Raw genomic sequence first — 26,058 nt, 5'->3', positions numbered from 1 at the left:
TTTTAATGTCTGACCAAAGAACTTAGGTAAGAAGAGGAGTAAGGATATCAAGGGGGGAGAGGGGGGGGGCGGAGATAGAAAACAATACAACAACAGTTTGGGTCTTTGAGTCAATATATTGTATAGATTGGGATACTAGAAGCAATAAGCCAGAAATTTAGAAAATGATGATTAGAGCATCCGAGGCAAACAGATAAGATTATAGATGTTCTTCAGTTATTGATAATGAATGATAATGTGGGAGTGAGTGATTGAGGTTGGGGAAGAACTAGATATCTATAGGGAAGGAGCTTTAAAAAACTGATAGGTGAAGGTGTTGGAAGGATCATGTAAGTGAACATAGATATTATGAAGAATAAAAGCAATAATATTATTTAAAAGAATTACAATGAGCCAAAAATACAAATCATTGAGAAATGGGAGAGAACTGCTTAGGTGTTAGTTATGAGGGATAACCAGCATCAAAATGAGAAGGGAACCTACTGTATGAATGAACATATTTGTCAATGATATGTCTAATAAGAGGTTAATTTCCAAAATATATGAAGTTCTTTTACAACTCAACAAAAGGAAGACAAACAATCCAATCAAAACTTAGCAGAGGAGGTAAATAGATACTTCTCCAAAGAGAACATACAAAATGACCAAGAGACATATGAAAAAATACTCAACATCACAATTCATCAGAGAGATGCAAATTAAAATAACAATGAGGTATCACCTCAAATATATACACATAACCAGATAATAGGTGAAATCCTGGGGAGGGGATAGGAGTGTGAAGGAAGGGGTCAATGTGAGAAAAAAGAGGGACATTTGTAATACTTTCAAAATACATATACATTTTTTAAAAAAGTAATGAGGAATATAACCTAATGTCATGAGATTCAAAGTTGGGAGAATTTCAGGGAGATGGTGTGAGAGTGGCAATGGGGAACATCTGAACAAACTCTAGACTCAGTGGCATCACCTGAGAGTACAGCAGTGAAAGCAAAATCCTTAAGAGACAGTAAGGTTTATATCAGAGGAAAAGGGGAGGGGGACATTCATAGGAGAGATTGATCATAAGGCAACTTCGGCTAATAATAACCATGAATTTCTGAGGACTCAGAGTCAATTTGGAGGGTGTTTTTGGATGATATTAACACTTTAAATCAGTGAACTGACTGCCTTCAATAATATGAATGAGCTTCATCCAATCAGCTGAAGGCCTAAACAGAACAAAAAGATTGGCTTTTCTGAACAAGTGGAGATCATCCAGCTGATTGCCTGTAGACTTCACCAGTGTCATTGCCTTTAGACTTCATCAGTTCATAAGCCTGGGGTATATGCTGCAGATTTTGGACTTGCCAGCCTCCATAATTGATAATGGTATCACACACACACACACACACACACACACACACACACACACACTTACACTCTATTTCTCTTGTGAAATCTTGCTAATATAGGTGGGAATTGGGGGAAGAAGCGACTGAGTAGGTAGTTTACAGAGCCTTATATGGATTAGTGTGCAAGAGATGAGAGGTGACTTAGATGTCTGGGAGGTTCTTATTGTCACAAGTATAAAGGGCCTGATGCTATTAATCTCAGAAGTGACACAGCTCTGTGTTTGTGGAGTATGGAAGACCATGTTTCTGAGGCTCGCTCTTCACCCATGAAGAAGACCTGAGGGGGTCATGAGCATAGTCTCAATTCATATTTCTCTTGACTCCAGATGCTGGGATACAAGGCTTATTGACAGATTTGATTGCAAACTCTCTGTTCAGCACTTCCCTTGATGGTGAAGGGATAGATGATCATTCTCTAAGTGACCATGGCCAATCATGAACTATGTTGATGGACTGAAGGAATTCTGTGGAAATTGGGTAAGAGCAAGAGCATATAAGTCCTTTTTCCTCTTTTAAGGGTGGGGATAAAGGACCAGGGAAAGCATGGTCACTGCTCTAAGTGCTGGAAGGAGAACAAAGTAGGAAAGATCCCTGCCTTCATGGAGCTTATATTTTAGTGGAGAGAGACAGGAAATAAACTGGTAAAAATTAATTTAAAAAATTTCAGATAGTTAAAATATATATATATATATATATATATATATATATATATATATATATATATATATATTATTGAGTTTTTACAGAGAGGAAGGGAGAGGAATAGAGAGCCAGAAACATCGATGAGAGAGAAACATCTACCAGCTGCCTCCTGCACACCCCCTACCTGGGGTGTGCCTGAAACCAATGTACATGCCCTTGACCAGAATAGAACCCAGGACTTTCAGTCTGCATATCGACGCTCTAACCACTGAGCCAAACCTGTTTCAGCCAGTTTTTTAAACAATGAAGTAAATAAAATGGGTTATTTTCTAGTGAAAGTGTAGTCATGAAAAAATTCTTTTAAGATATGACATATGATCTAAGACTCTTTGGGGATACAAACAAACATTATACCTCTCTGTGAAGAGAAGTGTAAATATTAAGTAGGAGGTAAATGCAATGAAGTTGAGAATTTTATTCTTTATACATTTCTTTAAAAATCATCCAGAAAAACTAAATGTATCCAGGGTACCAATTCCTTTCTCCTCAAGAAGCAAGAGAAAATGTGTGCATTAAATAATTGTGTCCCCCAGGCCTCCTAGACTGGGACAGGTGAGAGTAGATGTCCCTGTGAGGACTTCTCCCAGGGAGACAGGCAGCAAAGTGCAGGGGATATAGAAAGAGGATGAAAGGAGCAGAATGGGGGACAGACAACCGGATTGGAGTAACAGGGAGCCATGTTTAGAGACTGCTGATAAATTAGAATTTGAGAAAAAGGAGACAATGACTAAATAGAAGGAGAAGAATGGAATAAAAATAGGATGGCCATGTATCTAGGCATGCCTGAGTAAGTCTTGGGTTTCTGCCTGTTAACCTAGCATATATTTTTTAAAAACATATTTTATTGATTTTGTACAGAGAGGAAGGGAAAGAGATAGAGATTAGAAACATCGATGAGAGAGAGTCATTGATCAGCTGCCTCTTGCACACCCCCTATTGGGGATATGCCCGCAACCAATGTACATGCCCTTGACCAGAATCAAACCCAGGACCCTTCAGTCCCCAAGCCGACGCTCTATCCATTGAGCCAAACCGGTTTCGGCTAGCATATTTTTTAAGAGAAATTTCTTTCTGTGAAAAGCATCGAGTTTATATAAAACCCCTCTGCTGGGCCCTATATGAAAACCCACAATGCAAATCTACATTTTTCAAGGTTTGTAGATTAAGATTTATGGTTCCTTTGATTACTATTCTATGTAGGACTGGATTACTTAGAGCCCTGATGAATATGTGATATAAAAGCACTTACTGTGACATTTTAAAATTGAAATTTGTCAATCTTATATGATTTTTATTGAAATACTTTATGATCCTCCTACAGTGAAGTAATGGTAAAATAGGTCTAAAACTAAATAAATTCATTTTCATACTAAACTGAAAGTTGGGTATATAGGGAAAGCTATTAGTCTTGCTTTTATTTTAGTCTGGGATATTACGTTAGAAAGGATTGAAGCTCACTCAAATTCGTTTAAGCAGAAGGGGAAATTGTATTGGGTTTCATTACATTTCCCTATGTCCTTTCAAAGGCAGGATGTGCAGCCAGGCCTCAAATGGGTGTGTAGCAAGATCTACAGACTCATCAGGGGCCAGAAAAGCTATACTCACCCTCTGCCTCTCTCTTCCTCCCTCCCTTTCCTTTCTTTTTGGAGATGCAGTCTCTTACTCTACAGCAGTCTTCCATTCCCTGCAGACTGGCTTTTCCCTGCAGACTTGCTTTTCTCAGTTTCACTTACGACTATGATCACTGTTCTAAAAAGGTGTTCTCAATCTCTGAGTAACAGCACACTCCAGATCTAGCTTCTAGAGTTACTGCATCCAATATATCTCTTTCTATATTATAGATAATTGGAAGAGGTTGTCTGATTAGCCTAACTCAGCTTCTTTCAGTGGTATATTTGGGCCACATTCCTAAAAAAAAAAATCAAGTGTAGGATTACAGAGTAAATACAGCTTTTAGTGTACCTATTCATTCTAAGAGCACTAATTTAGCATGTACTATATGCCTAGTGTTGTGCTAGTCTCTCTCCCTCTCTCTCTTTCTCTCGTTTGTGTGTGTGTGGTGTGTGTGTGTGAGTGTGTGTGTGTGTGTGTGTGTTATTCATATGATGTGTATATGGTGTACTTCTGTGTGTGTATTGGAAGGGAGAATTCTAGAGTGAGTGGTGTTTACCAAGATGAATAAGATGTAACTATAGTTTACTGGAAAGAGAAAAAAAATAGAAACACAGCTAACATGTATTGAATGATTTATCTGAGTCATTGAGCTGTGCTAAACACTTTTTATACATTATACCACTTACTGTCACAAAGCCATATGGGCATTATATTAATGCCCATTTTTAGATGTCACTTGCCTAAACTCATGTTAAAGCACAAATCTGAACTTGGATAAGCTTGTCTTCAAAATATAAGAATAGTCTGCTATATAAGACAACTGTGTGTTCAATGATCTGTTAAAGATAGGAAATACTATGGAAGCAAGGAGGAAGACAGAAATATGTAGGAAAAACGATAAAACTAACCAATGCTTACTGAGCTAATGAAGTGTCAGGCACTGTCTTAAGGCACTAATATGTTATAACTCATTTAATCTTCATAACCATTCAATGAGGTAAATATTATTTTACCTGTTTTAAGGATGGGGAAATCGAGACCCAAAAATGAACATTGGAATCTTCTATATACAACTTGCTCAAGATCATAAAACTAACAAATGGTAAAGCAGGACTTAGATCCAGGCAGACTGGTTCTAGGGAAGGGGCGTATTTTTACTTAAAATGTTTTTAAAAATCTTTTCATTTATAAATAATTTTAGACTTACAGAAAAGATGTAAAAATAGTACAAAGTTCCCGTATTTCTTTCACTTGGCTTCTCTAATGTTAACATCTTGCATAACCATAGTGCACTTATAAAATATCAGGACATAAATGTTAGTACAATATTAACTGAAGTACAGATTTTATTAGAATTTCATCAATTTTTACCCTAACGACATTTTTCTAGCCTGGGATTCAATCCAGGACCACATATTGCTCTTAATTGTGTCTCATTAGTCTAATCCAATCTATACTAGATCATTGTAGATTTTGGACTTCTTTCACAGGCTTGATGCATTTGAAGAATACTGCATAGTTACTTTGTAAAACACCTCTCAATTATGACCTGTCTGGTGTTTTCTCACAATCAGATGGAGGGTATGCATTTTGAGCATTAATATTACAAAAGTGATGTTGTGTCTTCAGTGTATCATTTCAGAGGATACCTAGTGTCAATATCTTATCACTGGTGATGTTAATCTTGTGAACTGATTATGGTAGTGTCTGCTAGATTTCTCTACCATAAAATTACTATTTTTCCTTTGTAATTGAAAAATATCTTGGGTGATATACTTTGAGACTATGCAAATATCTTGTTTCTTCTGAACAAAGGATCTGCTGTTAACTACTACTTTGTATGTCCCCTCATCAGAATAATCTTATTGGGAATCAAGGACATATTTGTAGAAAAGAAAGCATTTGATTTGAATCAGAAGCTAGATTTTAATACACAGAAATAAGGGGAAGAATGTTCCTACCTAAAGAAATAGAATCAGCAAAGGCTTGAAAATCTGAATAAGCATGTTGCCTTTGTTGAGACTGATGTATAAGGTATTTGTGGGGAGAAAGTGAGAAATTTAAAGATATAGGGCATAGATCGTCCATGCCTTAAATCCTCTACTGAAGAGTTTGGATTTATTTTTTTAATCCTCACCCAAAGAGGATATTTATTTTTTCCATTGCTTTTTAGAGAGAGTTGAAGGGAGGGGATAAGGGGCAGAGAGAAAGAGAGGAGAGAGACGAGAGAGAGAGAGAGAGAGAGAGAGAGAGAGAGACATCTGTATGAGAGAGACACATTGAATGGTTGCCTCCTGCAGGCATCCCAGCCCTGCAGGCTCCCAGGAGCAAACCTGCAACTCCAGTATCTGCCCTTCACCTGGAATCGTACCCTCAATCCTCAGATCTGCAGGCCAGCTCTCTAACCACTAAACCACATGGTTCAGGATCTTTTTCCATGTGCCTCATATACCTGTTTTCAACAAATTGTGATTGGGAGGAGGGTATGGAATCAACCTTCTTAGAGCCTATATCCTTATCTGTAAAAGTCCCTCTCACTCATGGAACTTTGCGAGTCTGTGAGTTGGTATGTGGTTGAATATAGAAGACTTCAAAGTTCATAGCTTAGTAGTTTTCAAAAATCTATCCCATGCCCTGACTGCCATCGTCTTGAGCACTGAAAGGTTGCTGGTTTGATTCCTTGTCAGTGCACATGCCCAGCTACACTTTGATCTCTGGTAGGGGGCATTCAGGAGGCACCCTAATCAATGTTCTACTCTTGAATCAATGTTTTTCCCTTTCTCTCTCTTCTGCTCTCTCTAATAATAATTACTATTATCATTATAGTAAAAAAATAATAAAAAAATTTTATAGTAAAAAAATAAAAAATCTATCCCCGGAGGCCATTTTCTTCCTCTTATGAAATCATACCCACAATCTGAGCTGCTTCCACTAAGGAGGATCCATGAGCTTATTAATCAGACGCCTCCTCCCACATTATCTCTGATAAAAACATAAAAGATGGAATGGAATTGGTTTACCAGGAAGACTGACAGACCCAGATTTGGACATGGCCGTGTTAAAGGGACAGCAGGCCTTGTTCTTTAGTCAGATGCACAACCAGGATTAGCTGTCAGGACTGCATCCCTTCACTGCACAGTCTGCCAGGAGTAGGCGGCACTAAAGCTGGAGACCAGGAACAGCATCTCCTTGTACTCTGAATTTAAATAAGTTGAAGATAGTAGTAGGAAAGAGGAGAAATTTTTACAGAAGAAAATTGGAAAAGCAGGAAGGAGTGTGAATCCATTGGCAGTGAATATAAAAAGCTTGGTTCTTCTGTGAATGTAGAGACCCTGCAGAAAGGTCATCTTGCTCCTTCCCTTAGGTATTGGGAGAAAGTCTAAAGGGGTCAGAGCTTAAATTCACTCAATTCTATTAGTGAGTATAGCTTTGTAGACATACCATGTTGATAAAAATAATTTTACATTGCTTTATTTATGATATATTACAGAATGCTACTATAATTTAGAAGAGAGTCCCAGACAAACGTTAAAATGTCACATCAAGGAAAGACAAACTGATGGATTGTCAATAGATTCTTGGTGTTCTCCGTGAGCGTATTCTATAATGACTTTGGTAGCTCCCACATACAAAAATATACTATTTTGAAGCCTAATCAATTCACTAAGCTTGTCTTAGATTAAAAGCTAGTTAATAGTTGGTGTAAGTTTAGCCATTCTAATTTTTTCAAGTACATTATTATAAATAATGACACGATTTTTTATTCCAGAGTTATCAGTATTGGGGATATTTATTTTACATCTGCATTACTCTAAAAAAGATTTAAGATAGTCAAAGATACATGTCATACATCAAGATAACATACATTATAAGCAAATGAAAAAGAAAAAGCTTAAACAGCAGGTCAGGACCTAAATTAGAATCAGAAATAAAACTAATGCACAAATGCATTCATATTTTAAGCTTTATAGCATCCATTTATATAAATCCTAAGGCTATAAGATATTGGCAAATCAGTTTTTCTCTGCAAGAAATAGGCTATTTTTTACTTATTTTGGCAACACAAAATCCATCCAGTTAGCAGATCTTTGCTGTCTATTAATAGATTTAATCCAGGGGCAGACTTGAAGAAACAGATGTGCTGCAAACCTTCAGGCTCCACCTGCTCTCTAGCTAAGCTTGTGATAGATGCTGGGTAGCAAGCATGCTTTAATAGGATATTGTTTGTTGGAAGAATAGATACCCATGTACATTTGGTACCAGAAAAGGATGTAAGGATGTAGAGATACAGAAAGGTCTCCCATAATTTAAATATGAAAAATATAGAAGAGCTGGGGTTTGTTGGAAATATATTTGGGAACTTCAGAGAAATAAAGGTGTTCTCTCTCTCTCTCTCTCTCTCTCTCTCTCTCTCTCTCTCTCTCTCTCTCTCTCTCTCTTTCTCTCTCCTGCCATCTACACCTCTCTCTCATTTTGTATCTGCTATTTCCTTCTCTCTAGAAAGGTTTTGCCACAATACCCCAAAGCAGCCACTCCAGCCCTTACAATGAACAACCCTGCACCAACAAATAATACATGTTGCTCCCTTGAATTTACCAAGCCCAAATTCCTGGGAAAGGCATTTGACCCAGCTCTTCTTAAATGGCGTTTGGCCCAAAAATTGTGGCTAAAGCAGATCTTAGGGTTGACACTTTAGCATAAAAGGTAGAAGTGAGAGGAGGCTCCAAGTTGTGATATGTTACTGAACTAGCTATGTGTCTTAAAAAACTGCCTATTGCTTAGTTATGCAGGATGTCATCTAGACAGGGTAGATGGGTCTAAACTAATCCAGAATAGTCTCTCGGAGAGAAGAAGAGAGACACCTACCTGCTGGCTCCTTTCCATCATCTGTTTCATCTTAGTGAAACAGTCTCATAGAGCATGTTACCCAACACTGCCAAGTCATGTTACCCAGGTGCTTGCTGTAAGTCAGATCTCATGCTTAGCAGCTTTGTTTAAGCCCCAAAGCAGAGGGAGTAGTTTAAGTAAGTTCTAACCAATACATATTATTGTCTTACCTCAGTCCTTATCCCATTTGTTCAACTGGACCCCCTTTTCATTGTCTAGTAATGTAAAGAGAGAGTGCTTTGTATCTGCCGGGATTTGTTGCAGTCCTCTCTCATCTTAGCTCTTTGCTGTACTTTCTCCCTGTATTAAGTGGTTGGATAATGGGGGTGGTTTGGGAGAATATGCATTCACTGCTTGTTTGTTTGTTTTCTTCTTCATCCGCTTTTCCTTGGTCAGACCAAAACCCAGGAAAATTTGCATGTGTATTTGCTCATTTTGTAACTTGTACAACCAACCTTTCTATCTGTTAAAACATTTACAAATCAATTGGTCTAGTTATGTAATCAGTGGTCTCAAAATTAGGGCTTGGGTGTAACATGAGCTGATGTAACAGAGGGCAAAAGGACAATGTTAGAATTTCTACTTTATATTTTTATGTCATCTTTTTAAAGATTGATTATTTGTGTATGTTTTTAATTGTATATACCACATTAGCACAGAAATGTGAGGCATATTTCAGAAATAAATGTGCATGTGTGAGGACACATGCTCAAATTATTTTTTCTAGATTGTGTTCATGATGTGCAGTTTGGAGCCCGCTGGTACTGAGGTCTCAGTGGATGGGCATTATGGTTATTATATCTACAGGAAGATGAGCAGTACCCATTTTGGGCCAGTGACCAAGTCTGACTCTAATTTCCTCACAAGGACCTGGTTTCATAGCCCATTACGTTTCTTCAGCACATTAAGCTTTCAGACCACTCACCCCTTTATTTAAATATTTATTTAGTATGAGACACTATGAGACAGAATGGATAATGGTAATTTATTTATGTGTTTAACTTTGAATCGGAAAGTTTGAAACAACAAGTCCATAATCCCCACAAGGTGAGCACTAGCCGATGCTTATCATCAGTTTATAGAGTTCCTTCCGATCTTTGTGAAAACGGAAGTTTTTGAATAGGGAACCAGAAAAGTAGGTATCTGTTCCTTGTAATGACTCCATTAGATAATGCATACCTCCTTCCCTGGAATGTATCATATAGGTCCTCCACAAGTATTACAATTCCCAATGTACAGGGTGGGGCAGAAGTAGGTTTACAGTGGTGAGTACACAAAACATAGAGTTTACTTTTACATTTATTATTTATTTGTGCATTTTTCCCCATATAAGCAACTATACACCCACTTTTGCTCTATCCTGTATGTATATTGTCACCAACTGTTGAATTGGGTGAGGATGAAGATCAAAGAGGATTCAAGGGTGATTCTCCCTGGTTATTAGGGAATGGAGAGTAGAAAGCTTAGAGAGCATGGGAAAAAGGGAAGGGCACTGATAGTTAGGTGAATACTTTCTACCGTGGTTCTGCTTCTCCAATAGAACCATAACTTACACATAAGCAATACAGTGTTGTAAAACTAGGGCTGCTATACAGTACATAAGAGTATTAATTTTTTTACACCATTTTGATTTATATATCAGATCTCATCTCTTTTACTCTATGGTTAGGCTTACTTTTTTTTTTTATAGATTGAAATGATTGTACTTTTTAATATCCCTTTTACTTTTTAGTATTTCTAAGACTGATTTCTAAGGGAAAATACTTTTATAATTAAATACACATACATTAATTTTGTTGTACATTTTATTTGCTTTCAATATAAAATTTTTGTGTATGCGTGCATGCATAGTAGAGATGGTATGACTTGTATGAATGCATTCTTCATCCTTAAAATGTAATTGAGGCTACTTGTGGTAGTCTGACTCTTTAAATAATGTCCCATTGCCTATTTTATTGAATAAGTTTTCATTCAGTAATATTTATTAAATCCCTATAATAAGTACAGACCTATGAATTTCTATGAGGGGTTCAAAAGAAATACGTACACAATGCCACTTCTGTTCTCATGAATCTATTACTTTCTTTTTATGTTTAATATGCATTTTCAATATTTACACAATTTTAAGTTTACAGAAAATTTGAGAGTTTAGTACCAATATATTTTTCCACTGAGTCATTTGAGAATAAGTGACCAACACAATGCTTCATCATCCATGAATCCTTTATTATCTTTTAAAAAATATATTTTTTTTTATTGATTTCAGAGAGGAAAGAAGAGAGAGAAATAGAAACATCAATGATAAGAAAGAATTATTGATTGACTGCCTCCTGCATGCCCCACACTGGAGATGGAGCCCACAATACTGCATGTGCCCACACAAAGAATTGAACTGCAACCTCTTTGTTCATGGGTTGACCCTCAACCACTGAACCACACTGGCCTGGCTATTATATATCTTTTAAATGCCTTCTACATAACCACACTATAATCATTAAAATCAAGAATTAACATTGATACTTCACTCCCATTTTATTTCCAAATCCTACTCAACTTTCATCAATTATCTCAATAATGATTATTATGGAAACATGATTTAGTTCAGAATACAGCTTCTCTTAGCGGTCATGTCTCTTTAAGTGTCCTTCAATATGAAATAGTTCCTCAGTCTTCCTTGACTCCTGATGTTGGCAGTTCTGAAGAGTACAGGTCAACTATTTTGTGAAATGCTCCTCTATTTGGGCTTATCTACATTTCCTTATGATGACACATGTTACAGAGGTGAGTGATGCTGTGCTCCTTTCACTGCTTCCTGTCACTTGATCACTTGATCATAGTGTCTTTCAGACATCTCCACTGCATAGTTCCTCTTTTCCCTTTGCAATGAATGAGTATTCACTGTGTGTGTGTGTGTGTGTGTGTGTGTGTGTGTGTGTGTGAGAGAGAGAGAGAGAGAGAGAGAGAGAGAGAGAGAGAGAGAGAGAGAGAGAGAGATGAGGTGAGGATTACTTTACAACTGTGTGTCCTCTTCCTCATTAAACTTTCAACTTATTCATTCATTTACTTATATAAGGTGAACTAAGCTGTTTTATTTAATGATTTATAATTTGTTGCTCTCATGATTTATTTTAATGTTCAAATTATCCCAGATTTGGCCAATGATATCTCTTTCAAGCTGGCTTTTGTATTCTTTTCATATGTTCCTCTCATACTTTGAGCCTTGTTTAAAAAACGTTTGACATAATCAAACATTACAGGTTAATTTTATACATTCTCTCCCCAGCCCTGGAATTGGCCATTTCTCCAAGGACCCGATATTGAGGAATGGTGCTTAGAAAGCAATTCTGGAAACTGAGTGAGCTCATTACTTTTGGGGTGTTGCAGCTCTTAGAGGATAAGGCTAGGATTACATTCATGTGCATACATTTTCTTCTCCATTTATCTATCATTTGTACGTCATCTTTCAGCTCTGTTTCTTTTGTCTATAGTGAGATTATGAGTTTAAACTGATACCATCCCAATATTATAAAGTTCATTCTGTTTTCAACATTTTCACCTTCCTTCTCTGGCAATGAGAAACTTAGCTTTCATTATTTTTAATATAGTTACTTTTTCTAATCAGCCCCCTCTGTGTTACTCTCTTCCCACTGCAGCTGCCACACTCTGACACTAAGCTTCAGGGCCTCCCATTTTCAGGGATCCCTATGAATGCTGTGAGTTTCTGGGGATTCTAGCATGTTCTTTTTGGGGGTAAGGAGGGGAGTAAGTTATAATCAGGATAATTTTGCATGTAAGCATTTTTGGTAAATTGGTTGAAGAAATCTCAGAAGAAAACAACCTGAACCTCCAAGTCTCCTATTATTTGTTGAGATTTTTTTCTCATTCTAAATAAATATTTTTTAATCAAATGGTTCTTTAATAAAATTTTATATTCCATTTCTTAAAATAAGTCCTTTAATTTGAATAAAGTTTAGACACCGCAAATTATGAAGTGACCTGTCTTGCTATATATTTTATGTGCCTGGGCTGACCTAATGCCCACAGTTAACCTTCGAGGCAAGTATTGTGATTGATAAATGAAGTTAGTGAACCTCTGACAACCTCGGTCATTTGCTCAGAATCACACAGCTTGGAATTTGAAACCAGGTTTTCTAATGTCAAGCCCACTGCTCTTTCTAATATATCACACTCCCTCATGGAATATAACCTTGATGCAATGGTGTTTAGAGGTTGAAGAGCTACTTCTTAGGAAATGGACAGTTTTTCAATGCTTGTTGAAGTGTGAGTGGCAAAATGTCTTTGATTTTTTTCTCTACTGTGACTGCCAGTTTAGGTCTAGAGGCAGGGAGTGCCTACCAAATATACAGATTATTGCAGATCAAGCATGAGCCGTGAGTTTGACATGCTTGTTGTAGATAGTAGAGTAGAACTTGACAAACTGCAACCCACAAACCAAACCTGGTCCACCAACTCTTTTGTTCTTTTGTATTTCTTCTTACCTCTGCCTGTCTTTGCACAGCTTGCAAATTAAGCTAAGAATAACTTTTATTGTTTGTAACTGTTGAAAAAAATTAAAAGTAACATTTTGTGACAAGAAAAAATAACAAGAAATTTATATTTCAATGTCAGTTAATAAAGAATTATTGGGACATAGATGTGTCCATGCATTTATATATTGTTTCATGCAATAACACAGAATTGAGTAGTTGCAATAGAACACATTGCCCACAAAGCCTAGCCTAAAATATAATTACTATTTGGCCCTTTTCCAGAAAAGTTTGCTGATCCCTGTGGGACACACACACACACACACACACACACTTGCATTTGAGCCTTGGCTCCCCCACTTACCATTTGTATGATTGTGAGCATTTGACCTAAGTTTTTAATTCTTCTTTTCCTCAGCTTTAAGTGGGGAGAACAAGGATACCTCCTTCAATGGGTTATTAGAAGAATTTAGCATAAGATGCCCTCTGTAAATGTTAGTGTAACAAATATTTGGATGCTGAAAAAATTACATTTCTTTATTTGTCTAAGACAAACTGAATGATGGCGTAGCTCCCACATATCAGGCTGGCAGGGAAACGTACCTCATTCACTTTAGGGGTTCTCTTCCACCTTCCCTGGTATCATACAAATATCCCAAGAGCATCCCTAAAGAGGTTTCTGGTAGGTGATCCCTCTGTCTCCTTGATCAAGCCCTCATGGCCTATCCAAGGTGGGTAGCTTTGCTCCTGATTTTTTCTCCATTTCACAAAAGGTCATTGGACCTTCACAGCAGCTCCTATACCTGAGGCCCAGGCATCACAGCACTATTCTCTCCCAAGGTTTGGCTACCTCTGGGACACTATGTAAACAGACTGCAGGTGATAGCCTTTATCGGATTATTCTTCCCAGGCTCCTCTATGCAACACCTTCCTCAGATCAGCCATTTCCTTCCTTTTCAATCCAGGGGGCCTCCTTCCTCTCTGATAGTTCAGTTCTCCATCTCCACTAGTCCCTAATACACCAGGAATCATGCACAGGTGCCTTCAAAGGCCATGCAGGTGAAAAGGTCGGGTGTGAGACAATAGGTTGGGATGCAGACTATGGCAAACTTGCCCCTGCTAATAGCAGTAACAGCTCCTCAGCTCCAAGGATGGGTGCCTCTTAGGTCCAGTGTCTCTCGATGTTTCACTTGTTCAAGGGAAGCTGTAAATCCAGACAGTTACATGATAACTCCCATTAAAAATAATACATTGTTGAGAAAAAATAGTCTGGAGGCTGAGTCCTGCCAAAAGGTAGCCAGATAACATTAGCTTTCCTAAAATGAAATAAATGAATACAGCTTCTTGCTCCTCTGGAAGTGGTGAGATCCAAACATAGCTACCTTCTTAGAAGGAAGAAGGAAAAGCTTTTTATGCTCTCAACCAGAAACCAAAAAAACAATATACTTTCAACTTCTCGACCAATATTATTTTGACATATTGTTAATAATTATTACTATTTTCTATTAAAATAAAACATTATATACCTAGCACATAGCACTCATTAAATGTATATTATTATTGTTATTATTATTACTATCACTCTCCTCTCCACTCTAGTTTGAATATGTTAAAAGGATGAAAATTGCAGCAGGACACCAGGACTGTGTGTGTGTGTGTGTGTGTGTGTGTGTGTGATATCTCCTGTGTATTGCCGGGCAAAGCAGGGTGGGGTGGGGGGGACTGGCTGAGACATAACTTGGCAGAAATCTAATTCCTCCGCCCAGAGGCTGCAGGTTGACAGCGTTACTGCCCCCTGCCGCCCAGTTCACCAAACTGCCACTACTCACAGCCGCACCCGCGGCAGAGGGCGGAGGGCGGAGGGCGGAGGGCGGAGGGCGTCTTGACAGGCTGCCCTTCTGGACCGCAAATCCATCTTCTCCCCAAACATATGCACTGGATCCTCCACTGCTCGTCCCCAAGGAGCCAAACAACGCTGCCTCTTAGATCCCTCCAGACCTGGCAACAGGGGAGGGAGACTAGAGAGAGTTTTCTTGGGGAGCGGGACAGGACGCGCTGACCTAGGGGCCAAGACTGAGGCAGCCAGCCGGAACCCCTGGGAAACGTAAGGCTGCGGGACCCAGTGGGCTCGCTCTGCTTTGCCCCATTTCCCTTCCCAAATCAGAGGCAGCATGAATCGCTCCTTTGTATCTGGAAGAAAAATCTGTACTAGCCCGAGGCGGAATTCACCCCTCCCGCACTCCTCAGGAATCGCTTGCTTATTCGGGGCGCCCCGCCGTGCAGCCTGGGACGCGGGCAGAATCCTTAGGCGGCTGTCAGCGCGGTGATGGGTGACACGCGCGAGTAGCTTCCAGCCCCCTCCGAGCTCTCCGGGGTGTGCAGGACGGCGTGGCTCGCCCTCCGGGGCGTGCCTCTGCCCCCTCGTGGCGGCTGCGAGCATCGCAGCAGCGCCCGCCCCACCGCCCACCCGCAACCCTCCCAGCCTCACTCTGGGTGTTTTTCAAGGGATCGTTTTTACAGCTTCGTTCATCTGCTGGAGATAGGAAATGTGCTTCCCAGGTTAATTAATAATAAATGAGAAGGTGTGTGTGTGTGTGTGTGTGTGTGTGTGTGTGTGTGTGTGAGAGAGAGAGAGAGAGAGAGAGACAGAGAGAGAGAGAGAGAGAGAGAGAGAGAGAGAGAGAGAGAGAGAGAGAGTGAGAGAGAGGGACTATAAGAGCATGTTTGTGACAGGATAATGAAGAGGAGAGAAAGGAATGGCAAAATGAAGAAAATTAAGAAACAAAGAGGAAAAGAGACAGTGATGAAGGAATAGAGTGACAGCAAAGAATTCGGAAAAAAAGGCAGGGAGCAACAGTTTGGTGGGAAACGGGAGGGGACTCATGCTTGAAAGGAGGGGGAGGACCTGACATGCATGAGAGATACAGTTTCATTTTGGTGAAGTGAACCTTGTGAGCATTTCAATACACCTCTCTCCTGTTTTGCATCCTGTTTGTTTGGCAGCTGCTGGAAATGAGTTGCCATTTTTTCGGTCTTATTTTAATATTCTCACGTCTCCCACATCACTAGACCATTAGAAGCAGAAACAATTATGCCATACATTCCCTGTGACTGACAGAGCCCAGGTGCGTGTGGGTTTATTAACTCCCGCCTTGCCCAGCCGCCATCAGCCGCATCTGCTTTTGTTATCTGATCCAGGTTGTACAGTGGCGCTCTCACTCCAATGACCTCTGTGGGCTAGCTCGTCCTTTGGGAAATAGAGCAGTAGCTGCTCAGAATTCAGATGTAGGTAGCAAACACTCTCACAAAGACTTCTGCCACCCACGCGTCAACAAACAAAACGAAGCTCAACAGCAACACACAGCCTCAAAAATGGGTCCTTTGGAGTCACATCTGCATCTCCTGATCTAATCCCTTTCATCACCCTCTAGAAGAGAAGAACAAAAGAAGGAGGGAGATTTTGCGAGGTCTGTGCTAGCTATGACTGGGTACCTACAAACAGTGAAAAGGTTGAAAGAGATTTCCCACTTCTCAGTCTCACTCATTATTTTGCCAGCATTCCCCAATCCCGTTCCAGATCTGGGGGATGCGGGCCACATTTAGAAAACCTGGGCAGGGTGATAAAAACTGTTTTTGGCAGGAGATAAATCAATGCATATGGGTGTGGGCAGTAATGCCCAAGCTCGTTTATCACAACAAATGGTTTCATGAAAATGTTTTGGTCAATACAGCTCATTTTGCCATATGAGGAGTGGTTGCCTATCCCATTGCAAGTTGAATGAAAGGGATGCGATATCAAGAATCATTAGTTCAAATGGAGCGCTCTGGGGAGTGGCCACCTTTGATGCTTGACCCTTATTCTGGGACATGCCTGGGATACTCCAGGGAAGCAGCGTGGTGATACCGTTTCTCACTGTGGTGAATGGATTATAAAGGAAAACAATGCTTTGGGCCCTGAAACTACAAAAGCTTTCGGTAACATGGTTATCGTCAAATGTAGAGAGTTATATTATTCTTGTCTCAATAAGTTGTTATGAAGTTAAAAAGTGGTCAGATGTGTGGACATGCTTTGCAAAGTCAGAAGATGCTCCTCAGACCTAAGGCAGGACAAAGCTGGGGGTGGGGGGGGGGAGAGACACACGTTTGCCACAGGTTTTTCCAGAACCAGTCAACATTGTAGCTTTGGATCATTAATTAATTGCATAATTATTCCCCTAACATTCAAGCATTGATATTTTGTTTCCTTTTTACTCCTTTCATATATTTTGCTGTTGAATCTGTTTAGAGCCTTTTTTATGTTCCTCCATCGGGGTATCTGCCAAGGAACCCAGGCTTTGGTTGGGTTTCGTTAAAGTGGTGGCCAGGCTGGTCTACAGTCGGGGTCAAGGAGTGCCACGCAGCTCCATGCTCAGCTGCTGTGCCTTAAAGAGAGCTCATCACAAAGAGGTCAGATGAATCTGTGGCTCTGCCCATGATGGAGTGGGGGTAGGAACAACACTGTATTTTCTCTTGATAAAAATTGATTAAAATGCAGGGCTGTGCATATATGTATATGTATTTGTATATGTGTAAGAAATCTCATAGCACATACATTAACTCCCTCTCTCACACAAACACATCTAATTTTTTCACACACACACACACACACACACAAACAAACAACTAATATTTCTTACCCCACACACAAGATTTACCATTTATAAGTCTCAGTGGTTTACCCTCCAATTTGGAATAAGAACAAAAATCCATGTCCCTATAGTAACTGTCACCCTAAGATTGAAAAGCAAGGACATTTAGCAAAACCTTCCTAATAGACCAGTGAACTTGCTCCTGTATTAGTCTGCTGAGACTTCTGTAACAAAATACCACAGACATGGTGGTTTAATCAACAGAAATTTACTTTCTCAAAGTTCTGGAGCCCTGAAGTTCAAGATCGTGCTGCCAGTAGCGCTGGTTTCTCCCAAGGCCTCTCCCCTGAGCTTGCAGATGGCCACCTTCTTGCTGTGTCCTCACATGGCCTTTTCTCTGTTTACATGCATCCCTGATATCTCCTCTTCTTATGAAGATACTAGGGGCCCAGTGCATGAATTCATGCACTTTGAAAGGAACTGTAGGCCATGAGGCTGCAGTGGGCACAGGGGCAGGTCTTGGCCCCTGCCTGACCCTCCTGTCACAGCCCCCAGTCTTTTCTCTGCCGCCAACCCTGCTCTTGCCACTGCCACCCCCACACTCTGATGGTGCTGCTCCACTCGCATCTGCTGATGGTGGGTAGTGATTGGGGCCTATTCCAACAGTGGGTGCAAGTGGGACCTGCATTGTCAGTGGGTGTAAGCAGCAGCTGCTGCTCTGATCACCCCTCAGGAGCAGGGAGAAGTGGAGAAGCCCTCAGGGGTGATTGGGGCTGGCAGCTGCCACTCATACCTGCTGGTTGTGCTGAGCAATCAGGACTGCACTGGGTGCCAGCAGTGGGTGCGAGTAGTGGCTCCAGCACCAGCTATAGGTATAAGCAGGGCCAGTGCTGACAGTGGTGCAAGAGGTGGTTACTGGCCCTGATCACCCCTCAGGAGCAGGGGGGAGATGGAGAAGCCCTAGGGGCGATACAAGCTGGCAGTCACCACTTGCACCCACTGATGGCACCAAGTGATTGGAGCCGGCTCAAAGCACAGGCAGTGGGTGCCAGAGCGGCGACTCCATGGTTGGCAGTGGGTGGAGGCAGGACCAGTGCCAGCATCAAATGAAATTGCTGGGTAGGACTGCAAAGAACTTTCAATAACCACCAGAGGCTCGTCCCAATGACAGCAACAAGCATCCTGCCTTGGTCTGATGTCCCCGCTCACCTATTCCTCCATCCCACCATGGCCGATGCCCACCATGTTCCACGCTCTGCCACCTGCTGCCGATGCCGCTATGGTGCTGTGATCTGTGCATGTCCTCTGGTGGTCAGCGCATGTCATAGAATCTTTTGTATGTTTGTTTGGTTGTTCCACTGGTCTGTCTATTTGCATATTAGGATTTTATATATACAGATGAGTACTATTGGATTAGGTCCCCAACCTTATGACTTTATTTAACCTTAATTACTTCTTTAAAGTCCTTATTTACAACCAGTGACTTTCTAAGGCACATGGGGGAGTTCAACCTTCAACTATGAATTTGAGGGGACACATTTTAGTCCATAACCCTCTTCTAGCATATTCATGTGGACTACTGAAACAGGCAACTGGGAGTCCTCTTCCAGATTCCATAGGGAGAGAGTCTGCAATGGAGGCCATACACTGTTATACTCAGAAAGCCTAGAGGTTCTGTGCTGGGGTCCCACTATCCAGCTGGCTGTATGGCCTTGAGCCAAGCAGTTAATTTTCTGGGGCTCAGTTTCTATATCCACGAAGCACACACTGATAGTGTTTTGCCACTTTTTATTACTGCATTTACTATTACTATTTGGTGCCCTTGGGTAACTATGTAAAGTGGTTCTGTGAAATGATATATGCTGCTTCCATAGATAGTACAGTAAACCCTCCATTTCTCAGACTTCAATTTAACGGACTTCAGATTTAACAGATTTAATGTCCTGTCCACATGTCATATGTGAAAACTAATAAATTAAAAAAAATGCTTTCAACCAAGATTTGCTTAAAGTTAAATTAACAGGTTGTTTTTTTTTTCTCATTAGTAATTCACTATTTTTTGACAAATTTTAGCAAATAGGCCATATGTTGGAAAAATGGTAGTAATTTTGCAGACATAAATAAATATTACATATCTACAACTGCAGTCTACCTGATTAAATCCAAGAGTCACTGCTTATAGACAAGTTTGGCGAATGGTTAGCACGTGATCACACTGTATTGCCTGGTAATTATTTCTGTTGACCTGTGGCCTGACTTTCTGCAGCAGTCTTAACACTTGCCAGTTGATGTTCCCACATAAGATAAACCACGCCCCAGCTGTGTGCATTTGTTTCCTGGTGGTGACTGGTGAATGAATACATTTACTAGGCCCATTCAGTATTTAAAGTTACAGTAATACATTCAGGAGACTTTTCTGTGAAATTAAATTTTTCATACATAATTTTAATTGCACAAATGTGACTACTTAAGTCAAAATAAGTAAACTAATTTGTCAAATTTTTAACATATGCATTTGGAAAATCTACTTTATTATAGAGAGGGCTTTAAGCTTTAGCAAATACTCCCTCACCTGAATTAGTCCGTTATATCAAGATTTTATTGAAATTTAAAAGGCACAGGAGGAATTGGGACACACTACATGGTAAAGGGCTCTGAAAAGCTGTCACTTTCATTTATAAAGCTTAGTCACAGCCCCATCTTTCCTCAGTTCCACCTGGGCCCAGCTGCATAGTAGTTTGGCCTCATGGCAGGACCTTGAAAGGGTCATTAAAATACCTTACTTGCATCATAAAAGGATTGATTTATAAACAAGTCTGATAAATGTCTGTTTTTGCAGCCAGACTTAAACTCCTGAAGACTGAGGATGGGAGCTTGCCCTCAGGGAGAAGTGAATGATTAAGCCTGGTGCCTGGTCCACAGGACCTCTCCCCAGGAAGATTTGTGAATGAACAAACTAAATGAATGAGCCCATAGCATATAGCACAGTAATTGGCATCTGTGTATTCACACCTCTCAGGTTTTTCCCACTACTCAGGCTGAGCAAATTGTTCAGTCTTGAAAAGTAGCCTGTCATTGGCAGCTGCCACGCCCTTCTGCATGAGCCTCCCTTTTAGGCTGAATTTTGCACCCTGTCATCTAATGGTAGTTTTTTATGGCCAAATTGCCAAGCTACTGATATCATTAGCTCTCCTTCTTTCTTATCACATCACACATGTCAATCTGGACTTAGTTCCATTGTTATTTATGTGATCATATTTTAGGGTGTATTTATTTCAAAAAGGCTAATGTATTTTGCAAGTGTGATATATAACAGGCAGTTTTAAGTGGGACTAAATGCAGCAATTAATGCTAATGAGTCTGCCGTTAGCATGTCATATTCTCGGTGAAATAATCCTGCCTCAGTGTATGTGGAGCCTCAGTTTGTTCAACAGATGCTGACTTTAATGGCCACATTCTTTTCCCATGGATAAGTTTGCTTTAGTTAAATGTACCGTTAAAAATAACCATTTAACATGTTAATGAAACAGTGACTGTGTCCACCAGGAATCTTTGTTTTAATCTCTGCTGTACTACTTCTTATTTTCAAAAGACTTGGGGAAGGTGAGGAGCCTATTGCCTATTTAGAGTGCTTTAAAGAGGAAAAATAAAATTAAGTTTTTTCCAGTTATAATCTGGTGTGTATAGGCAAGAGTCAGAAAGAGGGACTTACTGGGAAAGCCAATGTGACTTCTGTTCATAGTGGACTGCAGGCCTGTGTTTACACTAACTGTACTTTGAAAATCTCACTCTCCTGTATTTTCATCTCTTGTTCCTTCTCAATATTTTTTTCCTTTTTAAAATATTTTTTTATTGTTGAAATTATTACATATGCCCTCCCTTTCTCCCATTGGCCCCCTCCAGTCTGTCCCCAATCCCTATCACCCACCCTTTGGCCCCAGGCCTTCAGCACCCTATTGTCTGTGTCCATGGGTTATCTGTGTCCAAGCAAGGTCTTTGGTTGATTGCCTCCCACCTACCTACCCTCCCCTGCCTTCCCTCTGAGATTCCACACACTGTTTCATGCTTCCATGTCTCTGAATCCACTTTGTTCATCAGTTTATTTTGTTACTTAGATCCCACATATGAGTGTGATCATGTGATACTTGCCTTTCTCTGATGGATTCATTTCACTTAGCTTGATACTCTCCAAGTCTTCCATGCTGTCTCAAAAAGTAAGAGATTCTTCTTTTTTACTGCTGCATAGTATTCCATGGTATAAATGTACCATGGCTTTTTTTATCCACTTATTTACTGATGGGTACTTGGGATGTTTCCAGATCTTAGTTATTGTAAATTGTACTGCTGTGAACATAGGGGTGCATACTTCTTTCTGATTGGTGCTTTGGTTTTTTTTTTTTTAGGATATATTCCTAGAAATGAGATCACTTGGTCAAATTGCAGTTCCATATTTAATTTTTTGAGGAAACTTCAGACTGTTTTCCATAATGACTGAACCAGTCTGCATTCCCACCAGCAGTGTACTAGGGTTCCCTTTTCTCCACATCTTCTCCAGCACTTGTCATTTGTTGATTTGTTGATGGTAGGTAGCTATTCTGACAAGTTTCTTCTCAATATTTCTTTAGAATGTGAGCAGAATTGGGTAATTGGGGTCCTTCCAGAATAACAAGAAGCCTACTTTGGTAGGGATCATTAATTTATGGCTGACAAAACCTAGGTTCCAGAAGTGAACAAGTGGTCAATTCCAAGAAACTGAACAAGTCACTGCATCTTCACTGGAGACCTGAGTGTCTGACACTTCATAAGATGCGTCCAGCTAGTGTGACCCTTTCCTTTGAGAAGTCCAGTCTGATACCAACAGTGGCCTTATTTCTGTCTATAAGCTCTAGGAAGTTTAAAGGTAGTTCAGAGTATAAAAGAAATAAGGGCTAATGTAGATGAACTAATTTGTCAGATTTACCCACGGGAAAGCAGGAATTAAGCTTGTTTTCAGCATCAGGTGTTAAGGTCATGGGAATTCATCTGGTTAAATGTCTTGTTAAAACCTCAATTCCTATAGTCTAAGTGGGTCACACTTCCTTATCTTAAATGGTTCTATAGTTAGATTTCTTTCATGACTAGCTTACTTTTAACAGACATAAGTCCTACTCCAAAATATGTCCATTATTAGAGTGTCTGGTGGCCTTATCTTTTAGCATTAGACATTCCCTAAGATCCTGCAGGCACATCTGTTTCCAAGAATCCCCTTACCTGTGCAAAGCTTCACATATTGAAGCCTATCATTCAATCACTTGTGGAGGAATAAGATATTTACATTTAGCGAATTAAAAGAACCACAATTTGGGGCACATACCTGGGTAGCAATAAAAAAAAATTCAACCAATGACAATTTGTTGAATACAGTTGTAAATACACAAAACACTGTTTATTCTTGTATTAGTATTTATTATTGTACCATTTTTCACACGAAACAACTGTAAGCCTACTTTTGCCCTACCCTGTATTTACTATATGTTGAGCATTAATCTAAACACTGAGGTGTATAAGACAGATAAAAATCCCTACACTCATAGAGTTCAGGATCATTGTATGTATGTGCTTGTGTGTATGCCCATACAGATAAAAAAAATATGTAATTAAAGTACAGAATATGTAAGAGGAGGTTAAAGCCTGTTGTAGTTTCATTCTGTGATCAATGTGCTAAGCTGGAACCATGTCTCCCAGAGTCTCTTTCCTTGTATGGTTTCTGGTTAACATTTGCGAAAAATGGAATTTACACAAGGTTGGAAAATTGGAAGTGAAGCAGCAGTCATACTGTCTGAGAATTATCATGGTTAGATGCCATGAGAGACAGACAGACAATTGTGCCTTGCTTTTCTCTCACCTTGATCTGTGTCCAGCTGTTCTGACCAACATTTGCTCTGTTGACCAACCTAAAGCAGCCTCAAGTTGACCAACAGAGCAGAGGCAAGAGCTTTCCATTAACTTTTCCACCGGCTCTCCCATGTCACCCTGCTCCAACTGGATGCGCCTCGAGCCCCATATTCTCCAGTAAATTCCTACTTGTCCATCTGAGACAGTAGTGCTATAGCAGGGCTGATCTTCCAGTTTCCTTTGCAGATCCTTACTTCCCAAGCTTCTCACACAATTGTCTTATTTCCAAAATACACCATATTTCATATTTTTTAAAAAAAGTTTGGTTAGAATTTTTTCACTAGCAGATGGAGTTTGTAAAACAAAGGATCAACAGATACAGAGGGCAAGCTCTGCATCTTTTCATATTGCATTACTAGTCACCCCCTAAGACAGGATCTCCAGATTTTAGACTGTCAGGTGAGTGAGGATGGGGTAGAGGGTAGGGTAGAGAAATGTCTATATCTTGGGACGGCCCATTTTTATTTAATGGGTAAGATTCATTCCTCCTCTTGACTCATTTCTTTCTGGGAAGGGATACATAACTCTTCAGGCCTGGCTAAATCTGTTTAGGGTAGTGTAGCTTGTCTGGGCTGGAGAAGAGCTACGTTGGGAGGGATTGGCCAAACCTGGGAAACATGTTTATGAAGATCACAAAGATGAAAAACCTGGCTGTTTCCATTAGAAATTAAAATTACAGATTTATCTTATTCCCAGCTCTCATATGCTGTGTTTGGACATATTTTTAAATAGATGGACATAAGAAAAAAAAGTATATTAGGAGGAATTTCTTCTGAGGCACCAATGATGATGAAGCTTCAATGTGGTATCAACTTTCAAACTCTGAAGCTTCTGTGGCTTAAAGAAAATAAAATCTTAAGCCAGCTGGGGACAATGCTATTAGAGGCTCCAGGTGATTTTTTTTTTTATAAGACTAGCAACAAGGGATCCTATATAATGAAAGACTAATAGTTAAATGGTCGTCACACCCTCACATGTAACGACAGATCAACAGGAGGCTGCAAGTATAGCAAGCGATCGTGGATGGGTGGGGTTATGTGCACAGTGAGGTGTGTGCGGGTGGGCGGGGTTGCATGCATGACCAGTCACCAGGAGATGCATGGAGCACCCCTTGGTCTCTCCCCACCCTGGCTCCCATGGCCAGTGATGGCAGCTCCCTCTCTGCTCCTGCGGACAGTGGCTTGCTCCCGAGGAAGTGGTGGGTGGCCTACTGCTCATGATTTCAATGCTGGGTCACCAGTATATAATAAAGACTTTGGTTAACCTTTGTCCCTGGGAGGTAACCTCTAGATCCTTGAAAATTTCCAGTATAACCATTCCTCCACTTATGATAGTTGAACTTAATATTTGGAGAAAGCGATATGCATTCAGTAGAGACCAATATTCTACAGTGCACTCTGTTGCCAGCATTTTTTCAGATATTATGCTTTGTGTTTTTGCATCGCATCCTGTCTTATAAAACACCCATCCGTGTCTCCTGCTTTTGGTGAGAAGAGAAAAGCAATTATTCTTGAGATGAAACTCAAGATTAATCACCCAACTGTAGGCCAATGTAAGTGTTCTGACATATTTACCGTAGGCTAGGCTAAGCTGTGTTCAGTAGGTTAGCTATATTAAAATGCATTTTTGACTCACGATACTTTCAATTTCTGATGGAATGGATTTATCCAGTGGGAACCCCATCATAAGTGGAGGAGCATCTGTAGTAGGAGTTTCTTTGTTATTCATGTTGGTTCCCCTTGGGCCACACCTGATAGTGGATTCTAATGAGGTGACTGGTGGTGGGTCCATAGATACTTATATATTAAGGAGATAACTCAGTATGAGACTGGCCATGTCAGAAAGACCAGCCACTTGGTTAAAGTAGTGGAGCTTTGAGTCATGTGATAGTGATACAATCTTGAACTCTTGGCATGGGAGGGAAACTGAAGATTGAGTTCAACTGTGAAACCAATGATTCAATCAATCATGCCTAAGTATTGAAACTCCAATATAAACTCCAGGTGTCAAAGCCTGGGAGACATTCTGTGTTCTGTCACACATCAGTTTGTTGAGAGCACAATGTGTCCGAATTCCCCAGGAAGAAGGCAGTGGAAACTTCACATTGGGGATTCTCAGATTTAGCACTATGTGCCTCTCCCTTTGGCTGGTTCTGATCTGCATCCTTTTGCTATAGTAAAATTTTAATCATACTGGTAAGTACAAGTGGAAAAGAGAGAGAGGGGGAAAGAGAGAGAGAAAGAAAGAGAGAGAGAGAGAGAGAGAGAGAGAGAGAGAGAGAGAGAGAGAGAAAGAATAGGTGTGAGAGAGACACATCAATTGGTTGCCTCTAACATTTGCTCCAACCAAGGTTGAGGTTGAACCTACAACCCAGGCAGTGCCCTTGATCTGGAATTGAACCTGAGGCACTTC

The sequence above is a fragment of the Pipistrellus kuhlii genome, unplaced genomic scaffold, assembly GCF_014108245.1.
Source record: "Pipistrellus kuhlii isolate mPipKuh1 unplaced genomic scaffold, mPipKuh1.p scaffold_m20_p_2, whole genome shotgun sequence".
Taxonomy (NCBI): domain Eukaryota; kingdom Metazoa; phylum Chordata; class Mammalia; order Chiroptera; family Vespertilionidae; genus Pipistrellus; species Pipistrellus kuhlii.
Note: the sequence above shows the minus strand (reverse complement) of the source record.